Source organism: Choloepus didactylus, chromosome 6 (genome assembly GCF_015220235.1).
Source record: "Choloepus didactylus isolate mChoDid1 chromosome 6, mChoDid1.pri, whole genome shotgun sequence".
NCBI lineage: Eukaryota > Metazoa > Chordata > Mammalia > Pilosa > Megalonychidae > Choloepus > Choloepus didactylus.
This window is the reverse complement of record NC_051312.1, coordinates 98,102,854-98,114,516: the sequence shown is the minus strand read 5'-3', so window position 1 is coordinate 98,114,516 and position 11,663 is coordinate 98,102,854.

Sequence of the window (11,663 nt, the reverse complement as noted above, 5' to 3'; positions counted from 1 at the left end):
TACTCAAAGCACATTCTCCAACCACAATGGAATACAAATAGAAGTCAATAATTTTTGAACTGTAACTCCACTATTTACTTCCTACATGATATAAAATACACAAACTCTAATGACAAATCAGTGGTTTTGAACTCAATGTAAAATATGTAATTTTAGACAACTATATAAAGGTGGGGGAATGGAGGAGTATAGGAACATAGTTTATGTGTCCTATTGAAGTGAAGGTGGTATCAAAGAAAAACAAGATTGATATGGATTTAAGAGGTTAATTTTAAGCCCCACAGTAAACACAAAGAAATTATCAGAGAATATGACCATAGAGACGAAAAGTAGAGTATGGGTTAAGAGAAATGGGGGAAGGGGCAATGGGGAGTTAAGAAATGAGTGTAGGGTTGCTGTTTGAGGTGAAGGGAAATTTCTAGTAATGGATGGTGGGAAAGAGCATTACAACATTCTAAATGTGATTAATCCCACTAATGGAAGGCTAGGAAGGGGGTGGAATGGGAAGATTTAGGCTGTATATATGTTCCCAAAACTGAAAAAAAAAAAAAAAAAAGACTAAATAGATGACAATTGAATGCCAAGGATGAACTTGGATGGGATTGGAGGATAGAGGACAGGTGGCTCAAAGGGACACAGTTGAGACATAAGGAAAAGGAAATATAGAATGTAAGCTTTGTATCATTGTTGAATCTCTTGTACTTCTTAGCTGCGCTTAATGGGATTGCATAAAAGAATATTCTTGTTCATGGGAAGTGTATACGTGAATTATAGTGTATGTTCAAGGATGTGTGCAGCTAGCTCTCATGTTCAGAAGACAGAGCAATAGAAGATGGATGACAGGGAAGGAGGGAAAGAAATAGCGATGTGATAGCATGTTAAAGTTGGTGGACTGAGCTATTGGGGGAGGGGGTCAGGGTAAGATGGAATTCTGTGTATGGGGTTAGTATTGTTTTTGCAGCTGTTCCTATAACTTTGAATTTATTTCAAAATAAAAATAAAAAAACTTTATATCCAAAGCACAAGCAATGGAAGAAAAAATGGGTAAATGGGAATGCCTCAAAATCAAATACTTTAGGACCTCAAAGGACTTTGTCAAAAGGGTAAAAAGACAACTGATTCAATGGGAGAAAATATTTGGAAACCACATATCTGTTAATTGTTTGATATCCAGAATATATAAAGAAATCCTACAACTCAACAATAAAAAGACAAAAACCCAATTTAAAAATGGGCAAAAGCATATGAACCACACTCCCCTTTGTCCAGTGTATGGATGCATGAGTAGAAAAATGGGGGTGGGGGGGAAGGGACTCAGTTGTTCCTTTTTACTTTAATTGTTCTTTTTTCACTTTAATTTTTATTCTTATTATTTTTGTGTGTGTGGTAATGAAAATGTTCAAAAATTAATTTTGGTGATGAATGCACAACTATATAATGGTACTGTGAACAACTGAATGTACGCTTTGTATGACTGCATGGTATATGATATATCTCAATAAAATTGAATTAAAAAAATAAATAAAAATGGGCAAAAGACATGAATAGACATTTTTCCAAAGGGGAAATACAAATGGCTAAAAAGCATACAAAAAGATGCTCAGCTTCATTAGATATTAAGGAAATGCAAATCAAAACCACAATGAGCTATCATCTCACACCTCATAGAATGACTGCTATTAAACAAACAAGAAACTACAAGTGTTGGAGAGGATGTGGAGAAATAGAAATGCTTTCACTGCTGGTGGGACTGTAAAATAGTACAGCTGCTATGGAGAACAATTTGGTGGTTCCTCCGGAAGGTAAGTATAGAGTTGTCTTAAGACTCGGCAATCCCTCTACTTGGGATATACCAGAAGATCTGAAAGCAGGGACATGAACAGACTCTGCACCCTGTTCACATTATGGTTTACTGACTATTTTAAGCCCACTGTTGAGACCTACTGCTCAGAAAAAAAGATTCTTTTCAAAATATTACTGCTCACTGACAATGCACCTGGTCATCTAAGAACTCTGACAGAGATGTACAAGATGAATATTGTTTTTGTACTGCTAACACATCCATTCTGCAACCCATGGATCAAGGAGTCATTTCAACTTCCAAGTCTTATTACTGAAGAAATACATTTTGTAAGGCTATCGTTGCCATAGACAGTGATTCCTCTGATGGATCTGGGCAAAGCCCTTCTGGATTCACCATTCTAGATGCCAATAAGAACATTCATGATTCACGGGTGGAGGTCAAAATATCAACTTTAACAGGAGTTTGGAAGAAGTTGATTCCAGCCCTCATGAGTGACTTTAAGGGGTTCAAGACTTCTGTGGAGGAAGTAACTGCAGATATGGTAGAAATAGCAAGAGAACTAGAATTAGATGTGGATCCTGAAGATGTGACTGAATTGCTGCCATCTCATGATAAAACTTTTAATAGATGAAGACTTGCTTCTTATGGATAAGAAAAGAAAGTGGTTTTTTGAGATGGACTCTACTCCTGGTGAAGATGCTGTGAACATTGTTGAAATGACAACAAAGGATTTAGAATATTATATAAACAATTGATAAGGCAGCAGTAGGGTTTGAGAGGATTGACTCCAATTTTTAAAGAACTTCTACTGTGGGTAAAATGCTATCCAACAGCATCAAATGCCAGAGAAATCTTTTGTGAAAAGAAGAGTCCATCAACACAGCAAACTTCTTTGTTGTCTTATTTTAAGGAATTGCCAAAGTCACCCAACCTTCAGCAGCCACCACCATGATCAGCAGCCATCAACATTGAGGCAAGATTCTCCACCAGCAAAAAGATTACAACTTGCTGAAGGCTTGGATGATGGTTAGCATTTTTTTAGCAATAAAATCTTTTAAATTAAGGTATGTACACTGTTTTTTCAGACATAATGCTATTGCACACTTAATAACTACAGTATAGTGTAAACATAAATTTTATATGTAATGGGAAACCAAAAAAATTGTGTGATTCAGTTTTGGTGATGTTTGCTTTATTGTGGTGGTCTAGAACTGAGCCTGCAATACCTCCAAGGTATGCTTGTGTATATGTATACATACATATGTGTGTGTGTGTATATATACATACACACACACACATACATACATGTATAATACATTTTCATTATATACATATGTCATTTTCATTATCTATTTTATTCACTCAATTTCACAGTAGCCTTATTAGGGAAATGTTATAATCCCATTTAAATATGAAAAACTGAATAAGAAAAGTTAAGTAACATGCAAAATTTTAAAAAACTGTTGTCAGATATATCTGACTGCAAAACCAATGCTCTTTACACTATCCCAAGTTCCATAAACTTAAAGAAATTATTCAGGAAGAAAAATTATATTACACGGGGAAGCACATTGCCCACAGCACTTGCAAAGCACCCAGAGATAATTCCCTGAGCTGCTGTATCATCAGCAGAGTTTAAAATATGACAATTCTCAGAGGAACCCATTAAAATTCACAGCTATCTCCTTTCTGAATTGACCAGGTTAACCCTCTTTACCGAAAAAACAGCCTTTCTTCCCCACTGTCATTTCTCTTGGCACTCATTTAAGAAAACGTGTCAAATTATAGTAAGACTTTGACACTGTAAATATAGTCATATTCAAATGTTTCACAAAAATACCGCACCAAGAAAATACTTTCATTAAATATGTTGACTGTTAAATAGGCTAGGGATTATGTATGAGCACACAATTAACATAACTATTTTGGAATAGTAATGAATGGGCTGTTGGCAAAAAAAAAAAAAAGAAAGCCTCATGATTAGGAACCAATGTTATCATAGTATCTATAGACATGGACTCTATATCATTGTCTATCTTGAAGAAATCACATATTTATGTCACTCTTAACACTCATCAACTTGCTAGCTTCCTTCCATATGTGTGTATTTCTTTTGTTTTCAGCCTTTTCATGGGATAAATGCCTTCATCATTGTAACCAGCCAGTGTTTGCTGAGACTTAGGAAGGTAATTGACTGCATGGCTGTTTAGTCTCTCGTTCCCAAAGCTAATTATGCACTTGATATACTCAGTACTTAATGAAGGCAGTTCTAGAAAAAAAATAAACACTAAGTCAAAAATGAAAATATAAACAATATCTACCTATAAATAACCTGTATTAAAAAAAAAAAAAGACCTACCAGCAAGAGAAAATGCCCTGAGGCAGTGTTGGGATATAAAAGACAGCAATTTGCTCTAGCAATAAACACCGACCTGAAGTGATCATTAAAAAAAATGAAAAAATTAAAAAAAATAACCTATATCGTTTCCCCAAGAATTGGATTGTGGAGGAAAGCTACAGAAATGACATGATAACTCTACAGAAACATAACACAAACGTAAAAGTATCAAGTTCCTGGGTTTGTACCAGGATAGGGAGGGAACTTGATGCCAGATTAGGTAAGAAAACAAAAGGAGGAGGGGATAAGAAACCCCAAAAGGCTCTGATCACCTTTCAAACAGCTGAGGAGTGAGCAGCACAACGAAGAGAGAACAGCCTTCTTCTGTAGGAGAATTTAGGAAGGAAAACTAGTGAACAGAGTTTGCCAGGAGAGAAACTAAGAGAGCTGTCCCTTTGGCTGAGCTTCACTAGAGAGGGAATCCTGATGATGTGTGTTTCCTAGAGTCCCACACAGTGCCTGATAGAGTAGGGTTTGTGGAGTGAACTGAATCCATGGAATGGGCTGCCATGTGAAGTAGTGAGTTCTTTATCACTGGAGGTGGAGTTGAAGTTGCAGCGTGAACCCAAACATATAGGGTTAAAGTAGACATTTAATTTTATACACACACACACACACACACACACACACACACAGTCTTCCCCCCCTTTAATTAACTATGATTTTTATATTCTAAGATTTCCAAGAAGTTTACAAAGCTTTAGCATAATGTGATCAGCTTGTTTTTGGCACATATTTTACCTCCAAAATATATCTCATCTGTTCACTTCTCCCCATCTCTGCTGCCATTCTCTTAGCTCAAGATACAATCTTTTGGTCTCCCTGATTCCACTTTTGCTGCCAAAGTGACTTTTAATAATTTTAATCAGATTATATAGTGACTCTTCTTGCTTAAATCCCCTTATGGAAATAAATAAGTGAATAAAAAATAGAAAGGAGGAAGTAAATTGTATCATTTTTACAGGTGACATAATTGTTAATCTGGGGAAAAACAAGAGAATCAATTGAAGAACTAGTATAGACAAGAAGACAATTTAGTTCAGTGATTGGGTTACAAACTTAACTATAGAAAAATTAATATATAGCCTTCAAGCAAACAACCGACAACCAGTTTGAATATAATGGAAAGGATATCTTCAATAACTATAGCGACAAAAATATAAATATCTAGGTATAAATTGGTAAACGCACAAGATCTATATTGGAATGCTGAGGAATACGAAAGATTTAAGCAATTAGAAAGGCATCCCTTGTTCATAGACAGAAGACTCAATATCAGAAATATAATCTATAATTTTAAAGCTCCCTGAATAAAAATTCCAACAGAATTTTCTTTTAGAATTAAATAAATTGATTCTCAATTCATGTTGATAAAATATGAATCCAGATGGATCAAAGATTTAATCATTATTTTTAAAGTACTAGAGAAACAAGGAGATATTTTATAATTACAGAGTGAGGAAAAGAAAGAAATAAACTTTAATTATTCACAGATGTTATGGTTACATATACAGAGAATTCAAGGGAATATACAGATAAACTATTCAAATTTAAAAGTGACTTAAGTTTGATGGATAAAGGGCTAATATACAAAACAATTGCATTTTCATTAACCAGCAAGTTAGAAAAAGAGATTTTAAGAAAGATAACATTTACAACAGCATCAAATAGTTTCAAGTACTTAGGAATAAATTCACAAAAATGTGCAAGATCTCTACTCAGAAAACCGTTAACTTTACTGAGAAATTAAAGGCTCAATGATGTTAAAGATGTCCATTCTTCCAAAATTATCTATGGATTCAATGTAATTCCGATCCATAGGCCAAGAAGATTTTTGTTTGGTCTGGATTTGTTTGAATCTGCATAAGCTGATTCTAAAATTTATTATGTCATGGAAAGGACCAAGGATAGCCAAGTCACTTTTGAAGAACAAGGCGGGAGTCATTTCTCTATCAGATATCAACACTTACTATAAAGCTACAGTAATTAAGTCAATATGGTAATGGTACAAGGATATGAAACAGACCAATGGAATAGAATACAAAGCCCATAAATAAACTGTCATGTGAGCACCTGATTTATAACAAAGGTAGCACTTCAGAACAGCAGGGACAGGATAGTCTTTTCCATAAATGGTGCTGGGTCATTGGATATCCATATAATAAAAAAAGAAAGCCAACACATAAAACCCAATTCCAGTGGATTATAGCCATTAATAGGGAAGGCAGAGCAATCTAACCTCTAGCTTACATAAGAGAACAATGAAGAAAAGTTCCTAAACAGAACTCTGAAAAGCACAATACAGGAAAAGACTGATAATTTGACTACATTAAAATGAGGAACTTCTGTTCATCAGAAGATTGCCTTAAGAAAATGAAATGGCAAGCCACAGAGTGGGAGCATATTTGTGCAACACCTATAACCTATCAGGACTCATATCTTGTATATAGGAAAAACAAATTAATAAGAAAAATACAGACAACCCAATTTTTAAAATGGGCAAAAGCCTTGAACAGACATTTCAGAAAAGAGGATTCCAAATGGTCAATTAACATTAGTACTCAGGGAAATGTAAATTAAAACCACAGTGAGATACCACTACATACCCACTACAATGGCAAACATTAAACAAGAAGAAAAGGGAGGAAGGGGAGGAGAAGGGAGAGGAGGAGGGAAGGGGAGAGGGAGAAAGAGGGAGAGGGGGAGAAAGAGGGGGAGCAGGGAGAAGGATGCAGAGGGGGAAAGAAGGTGGGGAGGGGGAGGGGCAGGAGGAGAAAGAGCAACAGGAAGAGGAGGAGAACAAACAATACCAACTGTTGGTGAGGATATGAAGCAACAACTCTCATCAGATCTCAACTTAAATGTTCCTTTCTCAGAAAGGCACACTTTGACCACTCTATCTCTAATTGCTTCTCTCACTATCCAATTACTCTTTCACACATTTCTGTTTATTTCTTTCATAGTGTCTTCCTACCACATTTTAAAAATTTATAGGATCGCTTTTTGTTTGTATACTCTGGTAGAATGTGAGCTTCATGAAGGTAGGAGTTTCAGCTGTCTGTCTTTCTTACTGCTACATTACCAAGGTCTAGTGAGTGCTCAATAAATGTCTGTTGAATGAAGGAATAAATGAATACATGAATAAATAAACTGAGGAAAGCAACTTTCCCAGTGCTTACAGTAGTGTTCAAATATGCACAAAGAAGCAATGCCATTGCTAACTGGGGAAGGACAAAAGGCATTTGTCCTGAAGCATCAAGAGCCCAAGAATGACATACTCGACATTCCTTTAGGGTCAACTTCCTTACAAGATCCCTTTTCCCTCTGAATAGTCTGGCCAGTTACTGAGGGATAATGAACAAATGTGGGCATAGTCCACCTGCATCAAATGGCTTCCTTTTGATGTACTAATCAGAGACGGCCTGAAACTTGGTTACGGACAATTAAGAATAACTGGTCTCTGAGACCTAGTAATTTGTTCTTGAAACAATGATGGCTCTGTGGGGAGAGGAGTGGGAAGGTAGCTTCCTGGTTGGAGGCAAAGTACACTGTGTGTCCCACTCCACTTCTCCATTTACTTTATGATTATTATTATTATATGCATCAGAGCAGGTTTCACAGCAAATTAAGATCAGGTTTAAATGGGAAAAGAAGCCACAGAAGAGAACAATGCAACTTAGAGTGGAGAAATTGGAAGCGGCAACAAAATAAAAGAATAAATAAATTAGCAAAGATGTCTTAAACAATGTGGAATAGGCAGCCATTTTGGCTCCCCCTTTGAATCACATGCTTAGAACCAAAAACATTTAGTTCCTGGGGCTCTTCCTCCCCATTATAGTTCTCCAGCAATGGGTTATTTATTCATGAACAGCACAAGAGCTGAAAGAGGCTGCAGTAAGGCTGGTACTGTGCCTTCCCTGCCCTGATCTGGGGAATGTTACTTTTGACTGTAAAGCGTAAAGGATTACTTTCTGGTGTTGCAGTAGTTACCAGTAACCATAGCTAGTATTTGTTGAGCACATACTATGTGCTAGGGATTGTGCTAAGCCCTTTCTGTGTTTTATCTTATTTAATTCTCAAAAGCCTGAGAGGGAGGTACATCTATTTTCTCAGGAAAGGGAAGAGAGGCATTGATTTGTTTAAAAAATCTTCTGCCAGTTTGTAAGGCAGAAACCCTTCTTTTTCTCTCTCCTTTTTCTTCTTTCCTTCTTAAGATGTAAAAATATGACCCCTGAAGAAATTCATTTGTTTGAGAATAGAGGAAGAAGGAAAATGTTTGCCCAGTAATCCGGACTCAAGAATCCGTAAAATAGCACATTTCCTTGATGAGTGTGGTAGAATGGAGCTGCTTTCAAGAACATATTGTTTTTATAGAAGAAAATGCATTCAATTTGGTAACAAAAGGCCCAAATTTGAGTCCCAGCTCCATGACTGACTGTGGGTCTTGGGCTATCTTTAACTTTGAACAGTCTCAGCTTCCTTACATATAAAATGGGGATAATATGAATTCTTTCCTAATGGGATCATACTAAGGGTCAAAAGAAAGAACATGATTTGGATAGCATGAAGCTATCTACAAATATTGAGTATTCTTCTTTTGTTTGGAGATGAGGTGGGTTTCCCCAGAACTCTCAAAGATCAGGTAACCCCAGTAGAGTGCTTCTTGCCATCAGAGCTGGTGACAGTGAGCCAGGATTAGACACAAAAGTAGGAGACCATCAGGAGCTGTTTCTGTATAGACTTTCACTTCTTCCTTCTTGTGCAGTCATTTGTTTACAGCCAAGCAATCCCTGTCATAGAAGGGATGGAGGCAGTGTGGTTTCTGAGGCACCGTGACTTGGTTCCTAGACAGGGCATTATATCCAGAAGTGGAATGAAGGAGACAGAAAATCTGGACATAGTGTATCTCTGCATTTATTTATGTCTTCTTTAATGTTTCTGAATAAACTTTTAGACTCCTCCCTTACAGATATTTTTTTAGACTTATACCTAGGAACTTGATTTATTTTATGCTATTATAAGTTGTATACTTTTAATACTTAAAAAAAAAAAAAAACCTTTGTAGTTGATATATAAAAAAGCAATGGGGAAAGATGGCGGATTAGGAGAGAGAGCAAAATTCTCCTCCATGAAAAACACTAGATAAATGACAGAAAGTGCTCCAGAACAGCAGTTCCAGGATTCTACCAGCTGGGCAGGGACTTCTACACCACATAGTGAGTACTTTGCTGGAGAAGCCGAGAGACTGTGTTTAAGACCAGTGAGTGTTCAGCCTGGAATGCCACCAGGGAACAGGCAGTTGGAGCCGGCTGACGAGTGTGGAGGGGAACAGGCTTCCACGCCCCATGCACCCTCCTTAGCACTTGGCTGGGGTGATAATCCTTTGCAGACTCATGGCCAAGATCTCCCTTGAGATCAGCAGACTTGTGACAGCATCCACTCTTCCTCCACAGAAGCCTTTGGTGTGCACAGCCTAGAGGCAAGGGTGCCACACAGAAGTGCCAGGAGCCCTCCCACAATCCCAGGGACTCCTGGGTGCATGGCAGACAGGGATTGTGGGGCATCTGAGCTGGAAGGTGAGGTGTGCAGCTCCCCTCCTCCATGCTGTCCCCATACTGTCGACACCCCTTTCCAATATGAACAAGTTAGGGTGCTCACTGCCTAGACACCCTTGAAGATAGAGAAAGAGATTAAGTGAGAGGAAGGGATAGGAACAGACAAGATAAGATTTAACAAAGGTCTATGAATACTGGAACTTTATATAAATATATATAAATATTTTTAGGTGTTGGAATAGCTGGAAGGAGTAAATGACATGGTGAAACTGTAACCTATAACATTCTTTGAAATTTGCTCTATAGCTACTAGTTGAATTGTGCTTTGAAAGTCTTAACCTTTCTGTATATACTCTATATTGCATAACAGGGAAAGAATTGAAACTGTGGAACTGTAACGCATAACAATTTTTGAAATTACCTACATAACTTGAGCTCTACATCAAAAGTAGACAACTTTCTGTATGTATGTTATATTTTACAATAAGGGAAATAGCTGAAGTTGTGGAACTGTGACCCATGATATTCTTTGAAATTTGCTAACTACTTGTTAAATCATACTTTGAAAGTTATTAATGTTATGTACATATGTTAAAGTTCACAATTACAAAATGCATTTAAAAAAAAACAAAACAAAAAGCATTGGCTTTGGCTTTTTCTGTGTTAACCTGGATTCAGAAAACATGCCAACCTCTTATTAAATCTAATAATTAATATATAGTTGTTTTTGAATTTCACTTCTTCCTTTCCAACCCTTAATACCTTCTACTTACATAGTTTTATTGCTTTTCTGAGCTGGTTAGGACCTCTAGGACAATGGTGAGTAAAATAAGTGTCTTATTTTTGATCTCGAAGGGAAAATTCTTATCTTTTTACCCATTAATTCTAATGATATATGATTTTTAGTTACCCTTTATCAATTTAAGAAAACTTTGCTTCTTTAAGCTGTTTTTTTTTAAATAGATACCTTTTATCTGTTTAAGAAGTTCTCTATTCCCAATTTGCTAAGAGTTTTCTTTTTATGAATGAATGTTGAATTTTGTCAAAATCTTTTCTGCATCTATTGAAATGACCATATGTGTTTATCTCATCAATCAGTTAAGGTGTTAATTACACTTTGGATTTTTAAAATGTTAAACAAAACTTGTGTTTCTGTTCTAAATTTAACTTGTCATGATATTATCCCTTTTATATATTGCTGGATTTCGTTTGCTAAGATTTTATTCATTGTTTTTGTATCCTGTGTTCAAAAGTGAAATCAGCCTGTATATCCCATTTAATATTCACATCAACCTTGTAAAGTGGGCTTTACTATTTCCATTTTGCTTGCGACTTACAAAGGTTGAATAACTGGTCAGGGTCACATGTACCTGAACCAGGACTGGAAGTTAAGTCTGTCTGAACACAAAGTCTGTTTGTTTCTTGTAAGCCACAAAGTATGCAAACATTTATCAAGGCTTCAAAACCAATTTTCCAGCTCCTGAATGTTCCAAAATCATAGAATTGAGGTGAGGGGCCTGCTAGGGTGACAGCAACAAACAGCCTTGCAAACTGCTGATATTCTGATTCACCAAAGTCAGCAAGAAATAATTCTTCTGCATTTGAGGAGAAAATGTAAGACCAAAGGCCTAATAAGCTATCCATGCAATTACAATAGGAATCAGTTTTGCAAATAAGCATGAAAGAGCAAAGCAGAAAACACGGTGGTATTTTCTAGTTCAAAGGTATGATGTGAGATCATTCAGTAAACTAGAGTAATCTGAATGACAGAAATTCAATTACTCAAGCTAAAAATATGACTCCAGTTAAGTACTATAATGTCCAGAAAATTTGTTAGAGTGAAGGAAACAATTGATTATATATAGGTTAATTTGAAAGAAAAATCTAAAGCATATGTTTCAGCTCT